Here is a 13,664-nt window from a genome sequence, read left to right as displayed (position 1 = left end):
TATAAGCAGTATATTTATACTACACATAAGATTATTATGGTATAGCATGCAACATTTATATTAAATTTAAGACAAAACATAAAACTAAAGAAAATTATAGCTTGGAACCAATCTTCTAGGCAATTATTCATTCTTCTCTGCTATTAACTACACTTTTGTGAAAAAGTTTGAGGAGCAATGACTTTGCTGATTATTCATGAAATAGGGGTAAATCTAGGGGAGGGGACGCTACACAGACAACACTTCAGTAAAGGCCTGGAGGAGGTGATGTGGGGTGAAGAAGGTCAATGGGGGGAAAAGGGAGGCATCTGTAATGCTTGCAACAATACAGATTTTTTAAAAAAAGAAATAGGGATAAACCTGGGAAAAGGTATGAAAGTTCTGTTCACTGAAAACTGCAAATATTGCTGAGAGGAATTAAAGATGATTTAAATCATTGGAAAGATACATCTGACTCATGGATTCATATTGTTAAGTTGTCAGTTCTCCCCAAATTGATCTATAGGCTCAACATGATCCAAATTAAAATCCCAATAGGCTTTTAAAAAAATTGACAAGCTCATTCTAAAATTCATATAGAAATGCAAAAATCTAGAGTAGCTGAAACAACTAATTTTGACAAAAAGACCAAAGTTGGAGGGCTGACACTTCCTGATTCCAAGATTTATTATAAATCTGCAGTAATCAAAATAGAACCCATTGGTATGAAACAAATAGATGCAGCAAAATCCAGATATGTAAAGACAACAGATTTTTGACAAAGTGCAAAGATAATTCAATTCAGAAAGAATATATTTCAAACATGGTACTGGAAGAATTGAATATCCATATATAAAAATATGAACTTTGATTCATATGTCATAGCATATAAAATTAATTCAAAAGTGGTCACAGATCTAAATATAAAACCTAAAGTTACTATAATAGAAGAAAACAAGAACATTTTTGTGATTCTGAGTTAGATTTCTTAGATGTGATACCAAAAGTACAATATAGATATAAATGAACAAATTGATAAATTGGACTTAATAAAATTTCACAAACTTCTATTCTTTAAAAGACATTGCTAAAAGAAAGAACAGCCGAAGCCAGTTTGGCTCAGTGGTAGAGCGTCGGTCTGCGGACTGAAAGGTCCCAGGTTCGATTCCGGTCAAGGGCATGTACATTGGTTGCGGGCACATCCCCGGTAGGGGGTGTGCAGGAGGCAGCTGGTCGATGTTTCTCTCTCATCGTTTCTAGCTCTCTATCCCTCTCCCTTCCTCTCTGTAAAAAATCAATAAAGAAAAAAAAATAAATGAAAGAAAGAACAAACTACAGACTGGGAGAAATATTTGCAAAGCATATAATAAAAGATTTGTATCAAGAAAATAAACACTCAAACTAAACAATGAAAAAACAAAAGTCTCAATTAAAAAATGTATAAGAGACTTGAATAGTCACTTACCCAAGAAGATACCTGGATAATAAACAAGCATATGAAAAGGCAACCAACTTTATTAATCTCATTAATCTTTATGGAAACACCAAGTAAAACCATGATGCAATAACCAGTTATCTGTATACAATAAAAAAAGGTATAAATATCAGAACAGCTAAAATTAAAAGTGATTTTGAGGATGTGGAGGAATTGGAACTCTAATACACTTCTAATAGGAATGTAAAATTTTAAACTCAGCCTGGAAAACAGTTTGTCAATTTCTTAAAAAAGTTAAACATACCCCAACATATGACCTAGCCATTTCAATCTAGGTATTTTCCCAAGAAAGGAAAGCATGTGTTCCTACATAGATCTGTACATGAATGTTCATAGCAGCTTTATTTTTAAGAGTCTCAAATTAGAAGTAACTCAAATGTCCGTCAACTGGTAAACAGATTATAATTTAAACATACAAATGGCATATTACTCAGTAATAAAGGGGAATGAACTGTTACATGCAACAACATGGATGAATCTCAAAATAACATTCTGAGTGAAGAGACAGAGTTGAGAACATACATATGATTATACATATATAAAACTCTAGAAAATACAAACTAATCTATAGGAACAAAAGACCAGGCTTGCCTGAGGAGAGAAGTGTTAAAAAGGGAGAGATTACAAAGAGGCAGGGAAAACCCTTAGGGATGTTAGATATGTTCACTGTCTTATTCTGGTGATGGTTTCATGGGTATATACATGTTAAAACATCAATTGTACACTTTAAATACACGTTAAAAGTTATCAGTTGTATACCTTAAACATGTGTTGCTTATTGAATATCAATTATCTTATATAATAAAAGCCTAATATGCAAATTGACTGAACAGCAGAATGACCAGTTACTATGATGTGCACTGCCGCCCCCTGCTGGTCAGTGCTCTCCCGCAGCGGGAGCGCTGCTCAGCCAGAAGCCCGGAGCTGGGCTCACTGCTGGCGAGCTTAGTGGCAGTGGCGGGAGCCTCCCCCACCTCTGCAGCAGCACTAAGGATGTCTGTCTGGCTTAGCCCCGCTTCCTGCGGGGAGTGGGCCTAAGCTGAGTGTTGGACATTCCCTGAGGGCTTCCGGACTGCCAGAGGGTGCAGGCCGGGCTGAGGGAACCCCCCGAGTGCACGAATTTCATGCACTGGGCCTCTAGTGTCTTAATACATATATTTTTAAATATATCTAGAGAAAAGGAAAATAATTTCAATTGTAATATAAAAGGAAATTAACATTTATTTGAAACATACTAAGGGGCAAGTACTGGATAGATGCTTCAATGAGAATTATAGTATAAACAAATATATCATTTGCTGTATGCCAGTTCCCTGACTGGGAATTGAACCTGTGACTTTTTATTGTAAGGGACAATGCTCCATCAACTGAGTCACACTGGACAGGGCTCATATATTGTAACTTTGAGTAAAATTATTTCTTCAGTGTTTAGTTTAAGAAAAATTTAAGAAAAAAAAGTTTCTTAAAGAAAAACATTTTTAAAAGTTACAGAAACATTTATATGTTGGTAACATTTCTCCAGAAATATTTAATATAATATAAAAGCTCTGGACTGGCCAATTTGAATCTTTTCTCATACTCCATAGAAATGTTTATTTAGCAGAGACATTGAACTAGTGTTAGATAGAAAATATTATTAACTATTAAAAACATAATTTATTCAAAGACAATGAGAGATAACATCCTGGATTTCTATCATACTTTAGCTATTCCTTAGTTGCCTCACAAAGGAATTAATGTAGTAGAACATAGTCAAGGCATGGCTGAGGTTTCATAATGAGGCTGTACAAAGTGTAAGATTTTCAACCAGCTAAATTTAGACATTCAGTCTCTGTTTTCTGTCAATCTGCACTGTCTTCTGGCAACAATAAAGTTGGGTAAGCTATAAATTAAAGCAGTTTCTAATGATGCCAAATAAATAGCAGTTCCTAAGTCATGTCTATTCCCTCCTCCATGAAAATGTACAACATTTAGATTATCCCACATATTTCCTTACACCCCAGTGTCTGGTTGTCAAAGAAAATCGATCAAGTAATATTACTACTTGCCTTTATGTAATCTCTAAGTACATGCAAAGTTGGACATTAACATGAAATATAAAGGGCTCTCTGGATTGGGAGCAGCTCTCCTGCCACATCCCATCATCCCCTAAAAATGTACCCCTGTATCACGTTTGTCTCCACTCCCTCCCTGGTCAGAAGCACCTCTGTGCTGCTGAGCTGGTCCCTGTCTGCAGTGGTGCCGAAACGACCTGAGACACTGATAGTGAGAACCTCAGCAGTTCCCCTGACTTATTTCCAGCCAGTTTCCAAACCAGCACCATTTCAAGGGACATTAATACAAGAGCCAAGTTCACTGGGGCTGGGATTGGGACTATGCTTGGGAGCCTCATCATTCCTCATTGGCGAGGCCTGGAGCGGCAGGCTTCTCCCGTGCCCTCCTGGGCTTGGCCCTCTCAGAGGGCATGGGCTCATTTGCTTCACCATGAGAAAGAACTGTATCCTCCTCCCATAGTTCCTTCTCCCATGTCTTGTCTGCTCTGTATGTTCCTTTACCTTCACAGGCAGTCTGGGGACAGTGGTTGGCTCAGGGTTTGACAGAGGGAAGACAAGTAAATAAAGTATTAATAAGAGGGTGGGGGAAAGAAAATATGAAGGATAGAAACCATCAAACCATAGAATTTTAGTTTTACTGACATTTATATATTACACTTCCTGTTTATGACTTCAGAAGTGCAACCATGCAGTGCTTCTATTAAAAACAGAATAATTGAGAACAGTTTAAGTAAATGATAACTTAGCCAAAGGAAAAAAAATACTAAAATGACTGCTGCCTTCATTTCTGGAATTATACAGAGTTGAATATTTCTCAAATATCATTTACTAATTGTGTAGTTAAAATGGAGCTTGATGGCTTTTAAAACAAGCAACCAGACATGAGTCTTAGTTCTGAATCTGACTAGTTAATGGAATATGAAAACCAAGCCAAACCACCTCATATATGTGTTAAAGTACATATTTTTATATGTATAAATGTTATGCTGGCAAAAATTTGCTTTTTTTCCTCATTTTGAGGTTTCAGTTGACTGTTGTTATATATTCATTAACAATTCTGCCTGAAGGAGGGAAAGGGTAGAGGTGAATATAATCCTATCTAATAAAAGAGTAATATTCAAATTGACCATCACTCCCATGTGGTCAAAGATCCTGGCCCCATGTGGACACATGATGGCCACCACAAGATGGCCAGCAGGGGAGGGCAGTGGGGAGGAACCAGGCCTGCAAGGGAGGGCAGTTGGGGGCGATGAGGCCTGCAGATGAGGGCATTTTACAAAGAGGTGACCAGGCTAGCAGAGGAGGGAAGTTGGGGGCAACTGGGCCCGCAGGGAAGGGCAGTTTAGGGGGGGACCAAGGCCTGCAGGGGAGAGCAGTTAGGGGCAAACAGGCTGGCAGGGGAACAGTTAGGCATCAATCAGGCTGGCAGGGGAGTGGTTAGGGGGTGATTAGGCTGGCAGGCAGAAGCGGTTAGGGGCAATCAGGAAGGCAGTCAGACGAGCAATTGGGAGCCAGTAGTCCTGGATTGTGAGAGGGATGTCTGACATCCCTCGAGGGGTTCCAGATTGGAGAGGGTTCAGGCTGTGCTGAGGGACACACACCCTTGTGCACAAATTTCGTACACTGGCCTCTAGTTCTTAAATAAAAGTCCCTTTACTTCACTATTAACTTGTTTCATTTGAAGCATAATTGAGTTTATTTTTTGTGAGTTCAAAATGTGTGTGTGTGTGTGTGTGTGTGTGTGTGTGTGTGTGTGTGTGGAGAGAGAGAGAGAGAGAGAGGGAGAGGGAGAGGGAGAGGGAGAGGGAGAGGGAGAGGGAGGGAGGGGAAGAGAGAGAGAACATACATGAGCAGTGATTACTAGCTAGACATCAAAATCCATGTTCTCACTTTTTGGCCTCTCTTGCAGTTAGGTGTGGGCATCTGACTAAATTTTGGCAATAGAATGAGAATGGGAGTTATACGCACTACTTTCAATCCTCCTGCCTAAAAAATTCCCCTTCCAACAGACTGAAATAGAGAGAAAAAAACACAGGTATATCTTGGAATTTGTTATTGAAAGCCCAGGTACTGAAAGACCTTGGAAACTATTGAACTATTTGTTTCAGCAATAAATAAATTTGAGTCATTGATTGTACACTTGAGGATTTATTGTTTTGGCAATTAGCCTACTCTGATTAATATGACACACACACCTATTTGCAGTGTACCTAAGACACACTATAGGGTATACCATTTACATCATAATGTATATAAATGGCATTTTCTGAAGCACACTTAAGAGGCTATAGGTATGGCCCTGGCTGGTGTGGCTGAGTGGGTTGGAATATCCTGTACAGTTTGATCCCTGATGGGAGCACTTGTGTGAGGCAACCAATTGATTTTTCTTGATCACATTGATGTTTTTCTCTCTCCCTCCTTTACTCTCTAAAAAAATAGTAAATAAATTAGAGTTTACAGTTATGTATAATATACACATGGATAGACATAAATGCTCCCCGCCCAAGGAGTTGTGCAATGATGTAGCTTCGTTAAACCAGCACCCACTTCCCTCTTGGGTTTTATTGCGTATGAACATCAATTTGTGTAAAGGCCCTTCCCTTTTGTGTTGGTGGTAGCAGATTAAGGTGGAGTGGAATGGATCATATAGTAAAAATGGTAAGGGGGAAATCAGAATCAAATCAGACATCTTTCTTAGATTTATTCAACTGTGTTAGCTGCATGCTGTTCTTATAAACTATGATATTCTGGCATGCATTAGACCAAAAGAGTGTGTTGGGACTACCCCCTGCACCCCTCTCCTCCCCCAGCCTTACTGGTATGAGTAATAAAAACTATCTGGGTTTCACTTGTCCTTATCTGTAAATGAGAGTTGGATTATATGACCTCAAAGATCCCTTCACTAAAATTATATTTATGACTACAAAGATTCTAGTCTTCTCCTAAACAAAAACTATTAAATTGAAAATATTTTTCACTTAGAATATTTTTTAGAGTAATTTTAAAGCACTGTGTCACTTTTTTGATTACTCAGTGGGTGGAGAAGTAGCAACACTAATGTAGAATGTGATATTGTTACTATCATAACTAGCTAGTTAATAATAATAGGAAAGCGGCAAAGGGGAAGCCAGACATTGTAAGCACAATCATCTGGGCAGCTTTTGTTAAAACTAAAATATACCTTATCCAGACTTGATGCAGGCTTGGAATTGGCTTTCACTCACATTCTTTTGCTATAAGAGAGCTGCAGAAATATGGACCTTACTCAGGGATGATGCCATTTTATAAAGGAGAAAGGAAAGGCTCTATAATATGTCCAAAGTGAAATTTTTTTAATTTTTATTTATTTTTTTAATTAAATTATTATCTGTGTACATATCTTACCATTGCCCCCCCCCATACATACCCTCCCTCTCCAGAGTTTTGTGTCCATTGGTTGTACTTATATGCATGTATACAAGTCCTTCGGTTGATCTCTTATCTCCCCCAGATCTCCCTACCCTCCTCGCTGTAATTTGACAGTCTGCTTGTTGCTTTACTGTCTCTCAAAGTGAAGTTTTGAATGGTAAGAGAAAGCCATATAAGCTGGAATATATAAGAAATCACAATAACACCTTTTCTCCCTGCAAAAGAACAAGACAAAAGAGAAAACTTGCAATATTATTTTAAATACTTGTATAAAGTGTGGATTGTAACACTGAGGATCCTCTGATCCTCTGATCTGGGGAGGGAAGAGATCAACCAAAGAACTTACATGCATAAGTGCATAACCCGTGGACACAGACAGTAGTGGGGTGAAGGCCTGGGGAGGAGGAAAAAGGGACATCTGTAATACTTTAAATAATAAAGATACGTTTTTTAAAAATTACAGAAATTAGGAAGCAATCTTTAAGATGGGTTATGGATAAATAAATTTTGGTATATTCATAAGTTGAACTGATAAGCAGATATTAAAAACATTTTTAAAATATCCAATAATATGAGAAAATGGTCATTATAGACTATAAATCCATTATTCCTATCAAACAGGAATCAGTTTTATTCTTTCCAACCCTGTACTCTTCCTCACACCATTTCCTCCCTATTCCCAGTATATATAGGAGCATAATGGAAGAAGTGTTTTAAGAGAGATGCATTGATAGTGAATTTTAGAGCTTAGAGGGATTTCAGAGATCACTTAGTCAAAATCTATCATTTTACAAAGGAAACTGACACTCTGAAAAATTTAATGTCTCATCTAAGGTCTCAATCCCAACATTGCCACTTTGTGAAAACTAGGTTTCCTTACTCTCCAAATTCGGCACGTTGTATCTTCTACTACAACATGCTGTCTTTGAGGCTAAGTCAGACCAGATTACAATGCCCGCCCCCCCTTATCCACAGGAGGTAATTTCCAAGACCCTCAGTGGATGCCTGAAGCCTGGGGTTCTACTGAATTCTATATATGCTATCGATATATATTTTTCCTATACATACATACCTCGTCATTTCAAGAAAGCACCTTACAGCTTCTCTTTGGCACATCCAAATGGCCAGGCATCACCACTCTTGTACTTGGGGGCAGTTAATCAGTAAAGTAAGGGTTACTTGAATGCAAGCACTGTAATACCACAACAGCTGATCTAAACAGAGTTGTCTACTAAGTGACTAAAAGGCCTATAGCATGTACTTGTGGATAAAGGGATGATTCATGTCCCAGGTAGGACAGAGCTAGATGGCATGAGATTTCATCATGCTACTCCAAACAATGAACAATTTAAAATTTATGAATTGTTTATTTCTGGAAATTTCCATTTAATATTTTGGACCATAGTCATTGACCTTTGGTAACTGAAACCCTGGAAAGCAAAATCAGGGATAAATGAATACAGAAGTTTAGGCCAAAGAGTATGAACTTTATTCTATCCATCCTTTTTTTTTTTTGGGGGGGGGTGATACAGGGCACAAGGAAATGATAATAATCAGTCATAAAATATCTGTAGATATCATCTATATTTTTTCATAATTCTAAATATTTAACTGTGTTCTTATTCAGTACAATTTTTAAACTTCTTGGGGAAGAAAAATAATTTCTTTGTCTCACATAAATAATATTGAGTAATGGAAGTGACTAAATTATAACTTATAACTATTTTATTTATTCATTTGCTTTTGTCTGTCTCTTCCTCTAGAATGTATCTTCCAGGAGGGGAGGCCTATATCTTTTTTCTTGTTGATTCTAGCGCCTAGCAAGTGTTTGACATATAAAGGATGTTCAGTAAGTATTTTAATAAGTTCAATAGGTAAGTGAATAAATGAGTAAATGATAGCCATAATGATAATGCAATAATCCTTTATTTACTTTGACTAGATTTATTCTGGAAATTTCCCCAAGTTTGTCATTCCATCATCACTGAAAATTAATTTTAGAATTGGGTGAATCTGCTGTATTCTTCATATGCTCTGCATTTCAGTCTAGCACAGTGAAATGTTTTATAATATTAATTTAGGACTCTTAAAACTCTTGTGCAGCCGAAACCAGTTTGGCTTAGTGAATAGAGTGTCAGCCTGCGGACTGAAGAGTTCCGGGTTGGATTCCGGTCAGGGGCATGTACATTGGTTGCGGGCACATCCCCGGTGGGGAGTGTGCAGGAGGCAGCTGGTCAATGTTTCTCTCTCATCGGTGTTTCTGGCTCTCTATCCCTCTTCCTTCCTCTCTGTAAAAGGTCAATAAAATATATTAAAAATAAAAAATAACAACAGCAAAAATCTCTTGTGCCAAACTTGCTAAGTTGGGAATTACCTTGACAAGTAATTTTAATTTTTATATTTTTATCCACAGATGAATGTGTACACTTACACCATAAGCTAGTGGTGTACGATAAGTCAGAAGGAAACACTGCTGGGTGAGCAGGTTTAGAAATAGAAAAAAAAAAAAAAAAAGGCAAGATGGTATGCCTTGAAAAATACAAGCATTAGGCTGAAATACTTTCAAATTAAGTGTAAATTTAAAACCTAACAAAAAGAAGTAAATAATATTTTAAAAAGCATATTTTTCCTTAAAGATAAGATATTAAAACAAAAACAAAATACTGAGCCTAAATTTAAATAATGGCCTGTTTTAAAAGTCAGTGCACTTAAGTTTTTCTCCTCAGATTTATTTTCAATATTAATATGTATAGAAAATTAAAATATTTTTTTACAGCAAAATTTTGCCAAATGAAGAAGCTTTAAAATATTGGCCTTATAGACCATTTCTAGGATTTTATCTTAACTTAGGAAATAATCTGAAATTTAAAACAGATTTATACATCAAAAAGTTCATAAAAACACCATTTATAAGAAAGTAAGGAAAATAGCTTTAATGACTACTTAAGGATAGTACTCAGTGACTATTTCAGTCATTGAAATGGTTTTGCAACATTTAAAATAACTTGAGGAAACATTTCTGATAAATTGTTATGAAAAAAGGCAGTGTACTCAAGCAAACAGTTTAAACTTCATAAGCTTAAAAAACTACACACAATAGGTAAATTCCAAGTCATTTGCATCTACATAAAGAAATTATTGGTTATTTTTTTCCTGTTGTCATTTAAAAAAATTTTTTTTAAATATATCTTTATTGATTTCAGAGAGGAAGGGAGAGGAAAAGAGAGATAGAAACATTAATGATGAGAGAGAATCATTGATTGGCTGCCTTCTGCACATCCCCTACTAGGGATCAAGCCCACAACCCAGGCATGTGCCCTTGACCAGAATCGAACCAGGGACCCTTCAGTCCACAGGCTGATGCTCTATCCACTGAGCCAAACCAGCTAGGGCTCCTGTTGTTATTTAAAAATATTTTCAAATTTTTTCTTTACCTATGAGTACAACTTTTATAATCAGACAAAGAAATCCATTACTTGTCATAGATAAGTGATTATGTTCCAATGATGTTTTCAGTATCATCATGTGAGTATAAATATTGTTGATCAAAAGTTTGATATTATTTAAATCCAAATAATGGACTTTCCAAAACAAACATTGATACATATCTTATAACTTGTAAAATTATGATGGTTTAGTATAATTTACTAATTACTTTGATATGGTGGGCTCTCACTGTGTTTGTTGATGGTTGATGATGGAGATACCTCAATTCATTTACCAAGTTCCTTGAATCTGTCAGTCAATAACTCCCCCAACAAGAGTTTAATGATATGGTATGATATAAAAAAAAAAAGCTGTCTATAAAATTGCCATTAGTTTGTGAGGTGAACTTTTTTATCATTAAATATATTTTTATTTATTTCAGAGAGAAAGAGATAGAAACATCAGTGATGAGAATCATTGATGGGCTGCCCTTGACTGGAATTGAACCCGGGACCCTTCGTCAGCAGGGTCTATCCACTGAGCCAAACCATCTAGGACTGTGGTGCATTTTTGCAAACTATTATTTTGTACATCAAAAAGAATAGTCTCTTAAGCGCTAAATTTTTTCTAACACAAAAGAGAAAATTTCTTCTTAGCTTGTTTATTTTGGCCAGCTGTGAGCTTCAGGTAATATTGTGTGATCTGACATTACCAGTAAGAAAGGTTTCTTGGGGAAATAACTGGCAATAGCATTTCACCTTGTAGAGTTATTATAAGTTTTAGAGATCAAATATGCAAAGTGTCTGGCATAGTAAATGGTGGCTTTTATAATAATATATAACATAATTATGACTTCTTATCTATTATATTCCTATGTGTAGGGTGAATTAAAAAATACACAGTGCAATCTATTTAAAAACATTTTTCTAGATTTTCAGATAAAGATAGGAGTGAAGGAAGACCACAAAATATTCCTACCCAAACATTTTACAAAATGGGCAAAACAAAGAACAGTAAAAATTCTTTTAACCACATTACTAGAAGTAACCAGAAAATATCTACAACCTAAACCAACAAAGGCCAAAATAATATTGTTATTTCAAAACAAATAAATTTGTGACAGCAAGAAATGAAATAGACATAGCTGGAATTGACTTCTCACCAAAAGGAAAAATTGGTAATCCCAGCACATCACCTTAGTCAACTCATTCTTCGATTCTCCAAGACAATTATGACTTCTCTCTCTTTCTGAAATCTCCCACATCTCCCTGCTCCTCACTTCAAACTCTTGTTTCATTGATAAATAGAAGCTGTCACAAGAAAAATGTATGTTTCTCACCTAAATCTATCAACCTGCTTTCATCTCTACTCATATGTTGTCTCCCTTCCTTTATAAAGGACCAACTATCCCTGCTTTTATCTAGGCATGGCCCTCCGCTTGTGCCCGGATCCCGTCTTCCATAGTCCAGGACTATGTTCTTGTGATTATACCCTCCATTCCCTGCATCCTCAATTTCTCCCTCTCTATTGGATTATTCCAATAAGTAAACATACTCTAATATTTCTCATCCTAAAAATAGCATTACCCTAGACCCCATGTCCCCCTCTACTTATATGGTGAGTAGGAGTCCATTTTTCTGCTCCCCTATATAACAAAACGTTTCAAAGACTGTGTGTACTTGCAGTCTCTACTTTCTCACTTTACATACTATCTCTTCAATCTAATTAGGATTATTGTCTTCACAGTTCCACCTAAGCGGCTCCGGCTGAGATCATGATTATCTTCTTTCCAGTTCATTTTACTCTTCCTAACTGTTTGGGGCCCCCATGCACATTCCTCACTCTTTTTCTTTTTCTCCTTCAACATTAATTTCCCCCTAGGTCAGGCGTCCTCAAACTTTTTAAAGTGGGGGCCAGATCACGGTCCTTCAGAGAGCTGGAGGGCCGGACTATATGAACTACTAATTCCTACTGTAACACCTCGGCTGCACTCACTGCCCAAAAAACCTGGCGGGCCGGATCAGACTCCTCTGCGGGCCGCATGTGGCCCACGGGCCGTAGTTTGAAGACCCCTGCTAGGTCATCTCATCCAATTTTTCTGGTGTATTGTCTATATTCGTAGGACTTCTAAAATTTGTATGAGCTCTGAACTCATACCCAACTTTCTACCTGGGGACTCTATTTAGATGCCTAATAAGACCTCAAAGTTAGCACATTCAAAACAAATCTCATTTTCTTCTCCAATTCAATTTGTCTCCATGTCAGCCAACAGCATTATTTTCATATATTTGCTAAAGACAGAAACCTAGAAATTGTTTTTAATTGCCAGTTATTAAGCTATTGTCTCTTAGCAATAAATCTTTCCATACTCTAATTTGTGAGGCTGGGATTCGGACTTTACAAACTAAAGTACATTTCTACTTTACCAGCTGAATCCCTGCTACAGTCTCTCAACAAGGGGCATTAGAGAAAGATTAAGAGTCAAGAAGAGAGAGCAAGAACTTGCTCCTTGGTTTTCTGCACCTGTCAGCCTTGCCCCAGTTATGGTCCTTCATCTTGACAGCAGCAGTTAACTCCAAATTTCACCTATTTTGTAGTCTCCTGTAACAAGCCTCAACATACCTTCTCAGAGATACCACCAGCAAATGGGCAGCAACCCCTTCTCTGAGGTCAGGGTTCCAGCTCTGCTGAGTCTTTTCTCATATCTTCTGTGTTCTAGTAACTTCAGGTCTTCCCTGTGTTTATCCAGTACCAGCAGTAGATCCTTCCTGAAGTTTCTCCATTACCTTAGTACTTCCCTTTTCTCTTTTCAGTTCTACAACACCTATTTGACCAATTATTTAAATAGTAGTCCCCCTTATCTACATTTTTACATTCTATTATTTCACTTACCCATAGTCAACTGAAGCAGTGAAAGCAGGCTCTCTGATGATATTTGAAAATATTAAATGAAAAATTTCAGAAGTAAACAAATAACAAATTTTAAATTGCATGTCATTCTGAGTGGCGTGATGAAATATTTTATCATCCCACTCCATCCAGCCCAGCATATGAATCATCCTTTTGTCCAGCATATCCTCATATACACTCCCGACCCATTAACCATCCAATAGCCATCTCAGTGATCAGATCAACTGTTGAGGTATGTAAGTGCTTGTGTTCAAGTGACCCTTATAATAGCCTCATTCTTTTCCACAATGTCTTCATCACTTCATTTCATCACATAGGCATTTATCATCTCACATCATCACAAAAAGGGGGAGTTCAGTGTAATGAGGTATTTTGGTAGAGACTATATTCAC

The 13,664-nt window shown here is 37.0% G+C and overlaps 1 pseudogene; it reads left to right on the top strand.

Moving 5' to 3' along the window:
• The first annotated feature begins 3,135 nt into the window (after positions 1 to 3,135).
• On the top strand, positions 3,136 to 12,305 carry LOC118729621 (annotated as a pseudogene).
• Positions 12,306 to 13,664: the final 1,359 nt, after the last annotated feature.

This window comes from Pipistrellus kuhlii, unplaced genomic scaffold, assembly GCF_014108245.1.
Source record: "Pipistrellus kuhlii isolate mPipKuh1 unplaced genomic scaffold, mPipKuh1.p scaffold_m20_p_3, whole genome shotgun sequence".
Taxonomy (NCBI): domain Eukaryota; kingdom Metazoa; phylum Chordata; class Mammalia; order Chiroptera; family Vespertilionidae; genus Pipistrellus; species Pipistrellus kuhlii.
Note: the sequence above shows the minus strand (reverse complement) of the source record. Positions and strands in the feature narration are given on the sequence as shown.